We start from the raw sequence: 13014 nt of genomic DNA, 5'->3' as shown, positions 1-13014 counted from the left end.
ATCATAAGAATATTGAGCTCACCTTCCTCCTTTGCATTACCTCTCTATCAGTCATTGCATTTAAAATTCAATGACATGCCCCAACACCAGTAACTTTGTTGGCTTTATAGGGAATATCTTTTATGGGGTGGTGCTGTGTTCTAAATTATAGCAATACTGGTAAACGCTATTGCAGATTTAATGAGTGACCATTCCTACTTAAAGAATATATCTGTTATGATAGGAAACACTATTAATTTTCTTGCGTCATGGGATCTTTCCTTGTCAATCCAGGAATGCCAGGAATGATAAGTATCCTATTGTGCCCAAACTTTCTCTGTTTGCTTTGGTGGAAATTTTTCTGGAGCTATCTAATTTCAAGGTAAACTATACTTCCCAGCAATGCCCATTCAAAGTACAATTTTCTTGAAGGTGACTTTTTTTGTTGTAATCCTTTCGATTAAAGTGAATGGAATGCTGAGGATATAAGTATGCTCAGCTACAGCTAATACTGTGCCCATGAAGGGAAAAATATACTTCTAAAACAGAATGTCACAAAATATTATGACAAAGGATCTTTGACCTGGAACGTTGACTTTGTTTCTCTTCCTATAGGTGCTGTCTGACACACCATTTCCAGCATTTTTTTTTGCTTTTATTTTATATTTCCAGTGCCTGCAGGCATTTTTTCCCCTGACTTTTACTGAATATATTTATGGTTTTCAACAGATTAAAGACACAGATAAAGAGGGTTGTGAAGTAGGCATTTGGCATGCTTGTCTTCAACAGAAAGGGCATTTATGCTACACCTGTTCAAGACGTAGGTGACACCCCATTTGGAGTATATGGGACATAGTTCTGGTCACCTTGCTGCGGGGGGGGGGGGGGGATGTCATTCAGATGGAAGGGGTGCAGAAAAGATTCACAAGGATGTTGCTTGGACTGGATGGTTTCTATTTAAAGGAGAGACTAAACAGGATGAAGCAGAAGAGGCTGAGGAGTGATCGTATAAAGGTACATACAATCATGATATAAAAGTGTACGTCAGTTGGACAATCAGTCATTTTCCCACGGTAAAAGTCTAAAATTACTAGGCATATGCTTAAGGTGAGAGGAGGAAAATTTCAAGGTGACCTGAGGAGTGGGTATTTCACACAAAAGGTAGTGTTTCTATGGAATGAGCTGTCAGAAGAAGTGGTTGAGAAGGTACATAGGAATGGTTTAGAGTGATATGGGACAAACAAAGGCAAGTGGGACTAGCACAGATAGGACCCTTGGTTGGCATGGATGACTTGGGTTGAAGAGGCTGTTTCTGTGCCTTATGGCTTTTCGACTCCATGACTCTGTTGATTCCATTTGGTTTCCATGAGCAAGGTGTCATTGCTCGTTGACTAAATCAATGAATTTGTCATTGACTAAATAACAATAATAAAATACAGGAAAAATTAGGATTAATCTATTTTATATAGTTTTTATTCAGCAATTGGAGAGGTTCTTTTTCCAAAGTTCAGTATTAGTATTCTTGACCATTGTTATTTTGAAATTGTTCAACTAAATCAAAACAGATTTCTAACAAGCCAGTTTGTAATAACCATGTAATTTAATATACCCAATTAAATATTGATGACCTTTGTTACGAATATGGTAAAATATTTTACTTCCATTTGATCTTTACCGGAGAAGGCACTCTTCGCAAAGGATTTTCTAAGAGCAATCTCCCCATGTGTGCTTCAGTGAGGAGCAATGCTTTGGGAAATGCTCCACTTCTCAGACCTTCCTTATAGAGATACGATAAATGCTCAGCCACAAAGGTAGTTAGGGAGCAGGGTCAAAGCATGACACTGAGGATGACAGTGGGCATCACTTTCTGCATCCCTCCACCAATCTTGGCAAGAACAGGGGCACAAAGACATCTCTTTGCAATCCATAACTGGTGAGATGGCACTATTTCTTGCTTTGTGGCCACAGTATAGTGCAATACATAAAAATGCAATAAATAACTATTTACATATATATAATTCAATGAATAGGTAAAGCAAAGAGAGAGAAAAACTGGTAAGGTAATGTTATGGGTTGGCTGGTTCACTGTCTGTTCAGAAATCCGATTGTGGAGGGGAAGAAGCTGTCCCTAAAACAATGAGTGTGTGGGTTTAAGCTCCTGTACTTCCTCCTTGATGGTAGCAATGAAAAGAGGGTATGTCTTGTGTGATGGGAGTACTTAATGATGGGTGCCACCTTTTTGAGGCCTTGCAATTTAAATATATCCTCAATGCTGGGGAGGTTAGTGTCCAAGATGGAGCCAGCTGAATTTGCAGCACTCTGCAGCTTTTTCTCATCCTGTGCATTGACCCCTCTATAGCAGACGGCGATTCAATCAGTTAGAGTGCTCTCCCTGGTAATTTGCTACACATTGGTGACATACCAAATTTTCTCAAACGCCTAATGAGGGACGTTAGTGCTGAAAACTAAGATGACAGCAGACTGATGTTACATTATCCAATTAACGAGGATGTCGCTAGTGAAGGCAATCTTCTATAGAGTTCATTTGGAAATACTCACTTTATTCCCAACATTACTTGCCTAGTTTGATAGGGATTGATTTTCTTTTAGTAATCTTGTAATCGAGAAGTAATTTAATAATCTAGAAGCAACCAAATAAAAACTTGTCAGCAAGTCAACTATAAGAAATGTAGGGCTAAATTGGACAGTGCTAAAAGGAGTGTGCAATGTGAGATTAATTCTATATTTAAATGGGTACAAAATTTCTGCTGCCCACTCCTTCCCATTCAGCAACTAGACAGAAATAACACACTGATAAGGCTTTGGGTAGTTTTTGATTGTGCTGTAAGACAAGATGAATATATGTCCTTCAAGCACTGCAACTGTTGATTCAGTGAGTGTTGAAATGAACTTGACTGCCTGATGCACCATCAATAACTCACACTGAGACGTAAGGCGAGATATCGGCTTTTATTGACTGGAAGAAGGAACCAGGAGTGAGTGTCTATCATACTATGTCCTGGAGACTGAGGCCGAGCGTCAGGCCTCAGATCGCCTTTATACAGGGGCCTGTGGGAGGAGCCACAGGAGCAGTCAGCGGGGGGCGTGTCCAGACAGGCACATAGTTCACCACACTGCCATCGTGGGATGAAAAGATTAGGAGCTGGATTGTGCTCATAGATCATGCTGGTAGTAGCTAGAAACTAGCTTTGCTTCTAAACATTTCTTATCTGTTTTCTGACAGATTTACCATTGCACAAAAAGTTACCTTGTACACACTTGTCAGCCCTCTGATATTTGCTCCATCAAAGCCTTGTCCAAAATGGCTACTTGAGTAGAACTGACTCCCTTCAATTCAGCACTACGCTTCCCAGTATTTAAACAAATAGTTCCTTAGCTCAAATTCAGTACATCGTTAATAAGATTCTCTGCAACTTTAAATACACCAATTCAGCTGTTGATCAAATGAGAAAAATGGTATTTGAAGGTCAACTACAAACAAGGGAGAAAACTCCTATTCTACTAGACAATAGGATCCCTGTCCTCCTTTTTTCTCTGAATATATGGTTCAGTTATCCCAAGGCTCTGGGAAAATACTTATCACCAATATTGTTTTCGTAACATCCTCCAAACCCACTGGACTAAATGAACTACTGTCAATGTCATTGTCCAGGGCAACATGCCTAGCCTTGAAGCCCCAGTTACTGCATTAGTCATTTGTAGGCCCTACACCAATCTCCAAAACAGAGTAACTATTCTGATCTTTGGCATTGATGACTTTACCAAACAGACAGAGCTGGGTGTCACAGTAGCGTAGTGGTTAGAACAACGCCTTACAGTACCAGCAACAAGGGTTCAATTCCTGCTGCTGCTTGTGAGGAGTCTGTATGCTCTCCTTATGATCATGTGGGTCGCCTCTCACAGTCTATAGACGTAATGGTTGGTGGATTAATTTGTCATTGTAAATTGCCAATCAAGGTTTAATCAAGGGATGCAGATCGAAGGGAATAAAATATTTTTAAATATATCTCAATAAAATAAATATTTTTTTCAAAACTTCACAGATGTGTTCAAAGCCTCCTTGTAGATGTACAACATTTCCATTGTCTTCCGGGAACCATTGGCCCACGACTGGAGCAGTTATAAGAAGGATGCGGAGGTTATGAAGGGGCAGAGACCAGATTCAGCAGGATGTTGCCTGGATTAGAGAGTATATTGAGAGATTGGAGACACTAGGGTTGTTTTCTGTGGAGCAATGGAGGCTGCGGAGAGAGCTGATGGAAATTTATAAAATGATGAGTGTCCAGGATAGAGTGAACAGTCAGAATTTTCCCAGGCTGGAAATGACTTATACCAGAAGGCATGCATTTATGGTGATGGGGGGAAGTTTAAACAAGATGTGTGGGGTAAAATTTTTACAAAGAGTAGTGAATGCCAGGAGTGCTGGTGGATGCAGATACGATAGAGGTGTTTAATAGGTTCTTAGAAAGGTACATGGATGTGCTGAGAATGGTGTAGGATGAATCCTATGCAGACAGAAGGGGTTAGGTATCATTTACTTAATTGGTTTGGCACAATACCATGGGCTGAAGGGCCAATTCCTGTGCTCTACTTTTCTGTGGTCTTCATTCAACAGAGAAGGAAGATTCAGCAACACGTACAGAAAAATAACCAGAGGAACTTAGCAGGCCAGGCAGCATCGATGGAAAAGAGTACAGTCGGCATTTTGGGTCAAGACCCTTCAGCAGGACTGGAGAAAAAAAGCTGAAGAGTATATTTAAGTTACTCTTTTTAAACCTACTCCTCAGTTTTTTTTTCCTCCAGTCCTGCCGAAAGGTCTTGACCCAAAATGTCGACAGCACTTTGTTCCATAGATGCCGCCTGGCCTGCTGACTTCCTCCCACATTTTGTGTGTGTTGCTTGGATTTCCAGCACCTGCAGATTTTCTCCTGTTTGTAGAAGGAGGATTTGGGATGATTTTGAGAACCATGAGGAGTTGCATCAGGAGCATCCAGAAGACATGCATAAGCAGTATAACCAGTACAACCCCTCATCAACTACTCAATGGCCCACCCTTTCAGTCCCGATTCTGTGGAAAAGGACAGATTTAACATTGGCCCTCATTCCCAACCTCAGAATTCGCAGAACTGGAATGAAATTTATTCTTGATCCTGAGAGGAAGAAGAAAGTGAAGAAGCAGCAACATTTTTCGTGATCTGCACTATGTCAAATATGTCAAGGTGAATCACAAATTGCAATCCCAGCACACTTGTAGCACCATCCAATTTACACCTGTGTTTCTTTTACTATTCATTTTTTAATGCTGATGAATTCTTTCTTTGTTGTTTCCTTTACAAGATTTCCAAAGCTAAAACAATGTCAATTGATGTTAGCAAGAAATGTAGTGAATCATTTAAATCTTTTCAAATAATCTCTATAAAAGATCCATAGAATCATAGATCACTACATCACAGAAACAGACCCTTTAACCTATCTGGTCCATGCCAAATTACTAATCTGCCTAGTCCCACCAATCTGCACCCCGACCATAGCCCTTCGTACCCCTCCCATCCATCTACCTATCCAAATTTCTCTTAAAAATTGAAATCAAACCTGCATCCTCCACTGGAAGCTCGTTCTACACTTTCACTACCCTCTCAGTGAAGAGGTTCCCCCTTATGTTCCACTCAACCATTTCACCTTTCATCCTTAACCCATGACCGCTAGTTCTAGTCTCACCCACATTCAGTGGAAATAGCCAGCTTGCATTTACCCTATCAATATCCCTCATAATTTTGTATACTCTATCAAACCTTCCTTCGTTTTCATATGCGCTAGGGAATAAAATTCTAACCTATTCAGCCTTTTAGCATAGCCCTGGTCATCAAGTTTGAGCAACAACCTCATAAATTTTCTCTGCACTCTTTCGATCTTATTGATATATTTCCTGTAGTTAGCTGAAAAGAAATGTACAGAATACTCCAAATTAGGCCTCAGCAATGTATTATGTAACATCAACATAACATCCCAACAGCTGTACTCAATAATTTGATTTATGAAGGGCAATGTGCCAAAAGCTTTCCTTATGACCCTATCTACCTGTAATATCACTTTCATTTAATTATAGACCTGTATTCCCAGATCCCTTTGTTCAACAGCACTCCTCAGTGTCCTACTGCTCATTGTGTACGTCTTACCCTATTTTGTCCTCCAAAAGTGCAACACCTCGCATTTGTCTGCATTAAATTTCATCTGTCATTTTTCAGTCCATCTTTACAAACCCGCTGTAAGTTTTGATAGCCTTCCCCCTTGTCCACTATGCCCCCAATCTTGGTGTCATCACAAATTTGCCGATGCAATTAACCACATTATTATCTAGATAATTTATACAGATGACAAACAATAGTGGGCCCAGCACAGTCCCTGCAGCATTCTACTAGTCACAGGCCTCCAGTCATAGAGACAACGCTATATGACCACTCTCTAGTTTCTTTCACAAAGCCAATGTCCAATCCAATTTACTACCTCATCCTGAATGCTGAGTGACATACATTCTAGACCAGGTACCCATGTGTGACCTTGTCAAAGACCTTGCTAAAGTCCATGTAGACAATATCCACTGCCTTGACTTGATCAACCTTCCTGGTAACTTCCTTGAAAATTTATAAGATTGGTTGGACACAACCTACCTTGCACAAAACTGTGTTGACTATCCTTAATCAGTCCCTGTCTATACTAATACTTATATGTTCATTCCTTAGAATACCTTCCAATAATTTACCCACTACTGATGTACTGATGTTCCCACAAGGTCCGAGGGAACACCTTGTCAGGCCATGGGCATTCTTCCATCCTAAATCCTCAAGACAGTTCATGACCTCCCATTGTATTGCCTCACTTCTATAGACTCCGTGTCCTTCTCCCAAGTAACTAAAGCTGTAAAAAATCCATTTGATCTCCCCCAGCTCTTTTGGCTCCATGCATATTTGACCACTCTGATCTTACAGCAGACCAATCTTGTCCCTTGCTATCCTTTTGCTTTTAATATATTTTTAGAAGCCCTTGGGATTCTCCTTCACCTTGTCTACTTGAGCAATCTCATGCAAAATGGTTGATTTTATCAACAAGATTCTGTTTAAATAGTTTCAACTGCATTTCAGATCCAGAATTGCACTCTTTTCTGACTCTTGATTTGTTTTAGCTTTGATTATTAATCAGTCACTATTGCTTGTGTTTAGATCATATTCTGTGTACACAGATACTTTCCCAGTTCAAGTTACCCTTTTTGTTGATTAATCGTATTCCCTTACTGTAAATAAGCTTCCTTTGTACAGATCTGAGACAGGATTCTGAAACGGTTGTACTGAACTGTTAACCATTTACTTCCTTTAATCTATTACTTTCCTGTCTTTTCCAGACCATTTCATATCACCAATATGAACTGCAAGAAACAAACTCTGGCTGAAATTTTATCATCCCAGTTGCTTTCTGTTGGCAGTTTACACCAATTAAATTTGCATTTTCACTAATCCAGTTATTCTCATTGTGAATGAGATACTTACCATTATCTCTGAAGTATGGAAATTAAATATATTGTAAAAGCCAAAATTAAGATTTGCAAAATTATTTGAATGAATGGATATCAAATTTAAAAAGTCTACTTCATATCAGACTTACTCCTTTTTCACTCCAGACCTCAAATGTTTCTACAAAAAAAATTAAAGAATGAAACATTAGAGCTAGTTATAACTAAATATTGTCCATTTCACCTGCATTTAAACAGACAGAAATATGATGTTGTTATTAAAACTATATTTATCTCATCTGACAATATTTTGAAAGCATGGTTGTGTCACACTGCAATATATGGCAATGCTAGCTGGATGTTTTGATACGCATTCTAACTAAGTGCATACAAGTGTCATGGACATTTCTAAATAGTGGAAAATTGCTGTGGGTCTGGCACAGATCATAATTTAGAGTGTTCAGATAGATCTGTTTTAATTGATTCTCCCGGCACATGACTATCATGAGACATATAAAGAAACTGTATTGAAGGATAAATAAAGACTGGCTGCAATCGTTTCTCTCACTGCACAGTACCATGTTCAAGAAAGCCATTGTCACAGCTCCCTTCCCCTTCAGATTACATATTATATGTTCAGCAAGTCAGAGGAAACAGCTCTTCTGTACTTCAAAGGTTCAAAGCATGTATCCATATACAACTCTGAAATTTATCATCTCCAGACAGCCATGAAACATGAAAGTCATTCTGAGAGAAACATTAAACCCACACCCCTACACAAAAATACGGCATCCCAATCATCAACCACTAAACTCCTCTCACTCTGCACAAAATGGAACAAGAACATTGATCCCCTCCCCCGCACAAATAACAGACCATTGACCCCCAAGCATCCCCTCTCCTGCACTAATAACTAACGAATACAATAGAACATCAACCCCCAAACCTCCTCCCCTCACACAACAAAACAGAAAAGGAATGGGTGATTAAAAAACACAGAATATAAAAACCTTAAGTCTGAAAAAGTCCACAATCCCTAAACGCAGAACCATGATACTATTCACCAACATTCACCAAAGGAGAGGTATGCCACATGAGGCCCAAGGGCCTGCCACAGCAAGCCACGTGGCGATGAGTCACTTACAGACTCCTTCTCCAGAAGCAATCAAAAAGCAGGCAGTCGTCGTTGAGCTTGTGCTTGCCTCAATGTCTCAATCCTCCTCGATGTTTTAATTGGTGACTAGTGGACGCTTTAACCAGCGAGATGGAGTCGAACATTGGCTTATACCTTGCCTCGAAGTTTCTTCGCATCGAGCCCTTACAAGTATGCACTCACTTCCCGGAATCTTCTCAGAGATAGTAGGTTATTCAAATGATCTCCAAACTGTAAACTGTAGGCTCTAACCATTCCAGGACCAGTTTTAAGGTGAAAAATAGACATAAGAGAAGTGAAGAAGACATTCACGTGAGCTATCTAGAAGATATCAAATGAGGCAGCAATATATGCTGGTGCCATCTTATGAATCTAACAAGGGGATGTAGAAGTCAGCTCCATTATGTTCAGTTTTCATTTCATTAATTGTTCATGTTTCTGCTGTATATGACTTTTTATGTTTCCCTTCTCCTTGCAAGCGACATTTAAATCAAATTTTCTGCAAGCCGATCCATCATCCCCTCCATTTCTCTTCAATTTCATTGGGATTTACACAGTTCACTGCTGGAGCAGTGCCATGAACTTAGGCAAACAGCCAACTATTCCTTCTTATTTCTCACAGTTTGAAATTACTCCGGTCATAGAGGGAGGCCAGTCGGCCCATGAAATTTTAATCAAATCTCAGAGCAATTCCATCAGTCCCATTTCCCCTGCAATATATTCTCCCTCACATGTCCACCAACTCCTCCCAATCTCCTGCCATACAGTCCCAGGGATGACTTACAAGAGCCAGTTAACCTTCCAACCAGCACAACATTGGGATGTGGTGGAAGAGTGGGACACCCAAGGGAAACCCATATGGTCACAGGGAGAGCTTGTGAACTCCACATGGCACTCCAAAGCTAGTTCACTGGAGTTGTGTGACAGCAGTATTGACTACTGCACCACAGTGCCACTGCTTTCTTCATAGCTCAACAACCTGGTCTAAATGCAGTGCAAAATATCCATTAGTTGAACAGAACTTTTTCATATTTGGACTCAATTTATGCAAGGCATTACGGGTAATATTAAAATGTTGTGAGTGTAATATTGAATTAATTTCTTTTGAATTGTTTGAAAGTAAAATTTCATTGCAATAATAAATTTGTATTATATATTTTCATCTTTCAGTATTTTCCTTTGTCCACCTGGGAATCTCTTCCAATGACAGAGCTCAAAATGGAATGCTTGTTCTGGGTGTCTGCTTTTGGATCCATAATTGTTCAACGACAAGGACTATCCAATAGGAACACAGCCAGGGCCAGAGGATGAGTGGACCACCTCTCAGTTACCTCCCAACTTGCCCAGTCAGCGAGTGCTTGGACTATCAACAGAAGAGTCTGTGATTCTCATAATGAACCTATAAAACCAAAACCTAAGTAGGTCACCTTCTATCCTGGAAGACCGCTGAATGAATAGAAAAAAAAGATTATATACCTCCAGCAAGGTGAAAGCAGCATTTATAAGTTTATATCCTTACCATTGGGCCAGTATATTCCACTTGGAACTGGGTTAGCAGATTATTCTTCAGATTATTCAGGAAAAGAACTCAGTGAGAAATTCCTTGACAATATTACTTCATGAATCCCGTTCTGGTATTAAAACATTAAACACATAAACTATGGTTTTACTGATGTTAAATGGGGAGATGGGCTTGTAGAGGCCTGATCAAATTTCAACACCAAGTTTGCTTTCATATTATTTCAAGGAGAGTCTGAAATAAACAGACAATGTGTAAACCATTGGAGCTATCCAGATAAACTTCAGAATGTCAAATATTTCCCAAGGGCTGACATCAGACCTGTCAAACATGTTTGTCCCTGAAGTTATACACAAATAACCACCATCACTACCTAAGTAGAACAAACTATCTTGATCAAAAGCATGGCATAAATCATTCATTTAAAAAAGGCTCATTTTTAGCCAAGTCATGAAAGATTGCTCCTGACTTAAATACACAAATACTGCAATTAGGAAATGAAATTCCTTTTGTAGGCATTAATGAATGTTGTTGAAATCCCTTGTTTGAGATGTTTTATCAAAAAGATTAGCTCCAACATTGAAATCACGAGCAATTCTCTCCAGCTGAAAGGTTTCAAGTTAAGGTTCCACAGACTGGTTCACTTGGGAGAAGTTCTATCATTTGCAGCAAGGTCAGCAGATGACTAGGAAAGTAAAGGGAACTAGTGGAAGAGAAGCAATAAATTGAAGCATGAAAGAAAGTAATTCTGGGGAAGGGCAGGAAATTCAAAAGACTACTACCAGGATGTGAATGTTTTTTAGCAGTGACAGCTTGTATCGCTCTTAACTAGCTTTTCTGAACTGAGGAACCAATTAAATGTTAATTATACCATTCTGCTAAGTCTGGAATTGTGTAAGGGATGATATTTACCTCTTTCAAGGATATTCATGAGCCAATTTTTAAGAAAATCTACTAGTTTCAATAATCACCCTTAATGAGATTAGCTTTTATGAAAAATAATTAAATATGGAAATTTCAATTCCATAGCAACCATGTTGATATCAATCTCATGCCATTAAACAATGTTTGTTTAGTAACTAAACCATTATTCTGTTATTCCGCTGTTTTTATGTTAGTACTATTTTGAAGTGGTTCTTAATTGCGATGGTTTCTAGGTCGAGTGTACCACTTGAAATTTCACCAGGTACTACCGATGATTAATTATTGTACAGGCATCCACATCATTACAGATGAGACTGACACAGAAAGCCTATCATCAGTGCAAATACTTTAATGCATTGTCAGGTGGAATTAGCCCAAGTAGCTCTGGAGTATTCATATCCTGGGCATTTTCTGTAAATTTAACTCTCTGCAGCAGCACACTGGAAAGGAATAGTTCTTGAACTTGTCCCAACATGCACCAGGTAGGCTCACTTTTACTTATTTGCCTCATTTCCTTCAAAGCCACCTCAATGAACTCCACTTCTCCTCATCAAGATCATTGTTCCCACAAAAACCACTGTCCCGCTAGATCATATCCAGTCCGCCCACCCCCTTCCCCATGTGATCAAGGTCACTCTAGCTTTGGGAGCGATGATGCTGGACTCTCTGGAAGTTCCATTCTTTTAGCTACTGTAGGTTAAGTACTGATTCAGAAGGCCAAGAGGGAAACTAGACAAAGAACATTAGATGTGAGGATTTTATGGAGAAATGTAAAGTAATTCCTCTGGTCGGAGGAAACAAAACAAAATGACTATTTTCCTTTAAATAAGTAAATTTTAAAACTAGTACTTCAACTTCCAGAAGTGAACTGTGGAAGTACCTTTTCAACAGCAAAGGTACTTCTGAGACTGATACAGTTTTGTTGAGTAAGATATGGAGCTATAGGCAAAAAATGAAGATGTAGATTTGTCATCATCTGATAAGTAGTTCAAGCAGCTGGATGCTGAATTCTGCATCTATAATAATCAGAGTGAAGCTGATTATTTCAGTTGTACTCTGGAGCAAATTAATTACATACAGATGTTTTAATAAAAATTATGAATATAAAATTGAAATAATCTTTTTGTGTGATACTGTGAAATAAAAGTTAAAAGTTGTCAAAGATATAATAATCTAGTTTAAGCTTCTTATTGCATCCTTCAGCTAGAGCCAGTATGTCAGGCAATAGTTGTGTGGGAGGTGCTGAAGACCGGCAAGCAGACTAATGCATAAGATATGTAGGCGCCCACAAATAGAACAGTTCTGTCAGATTCTTGTTGTTCAGAAACTATGAACTGTACTCTTCTGAAAATTCCTGTAAAATGTTATTTTAGAACAAAAGGTAGGCACTGGATTATGAATTATATGTTTGGAAATTGGAATTATTTGCAGACAACTGGTGTAAAAAGCCAATTCAATGATGGATCTGACAAATTTATTGATTTATGAAACACCCTGGTTTCCTTGTCTGTGTAAGTCTAGGGAAGACAATCTCCGGCCTTGCCAAACATTTGAGATTGAGGCACGCTCGATCCCACCCCAAACCTCGCTCTGTGTGTATGCTGTGTCACTTGCTACCATGTTACAAGTTAATGCCACAAAATAACAGATAGTGCACTGCACATGATAAAATGAATTATATCTGTGACTCTTAACTAAAGGGTTAGTAAAGAATAACCTTGAGAAAAGGGCCCATTCTAATTAAACAGTCAAATGTGCACAAGTTGGAGCTCATCTTGAACTTCTGTCACTCCTGCACTGGGCCCTCAGTCAACGTGAAATCACACGCCACCTTCCAAACATTGCTCACAATCCAACTGGAACAAACGGGTCTCCTATGGGATCATAAGCTACGACCGGTTCTCCCCAGCATCT

This window comes from Hypanus sabinus, chromosome 3 (genome assembly GCF_030144855.1).
Source record: "Hypanus sabinus isolate sHypSab1 chromosome 3, sHypSab1.hap1, whole genome shotgun sequence".
NCBI lineage: Eukaryota > Metazoa > Chordata > Chondrichthyes > Myliobatiformes > Dasyatidae > Hypanus > Hypanus sabinus.
This window is presented reverse-complemented; position numbering follows the sequence as displayed.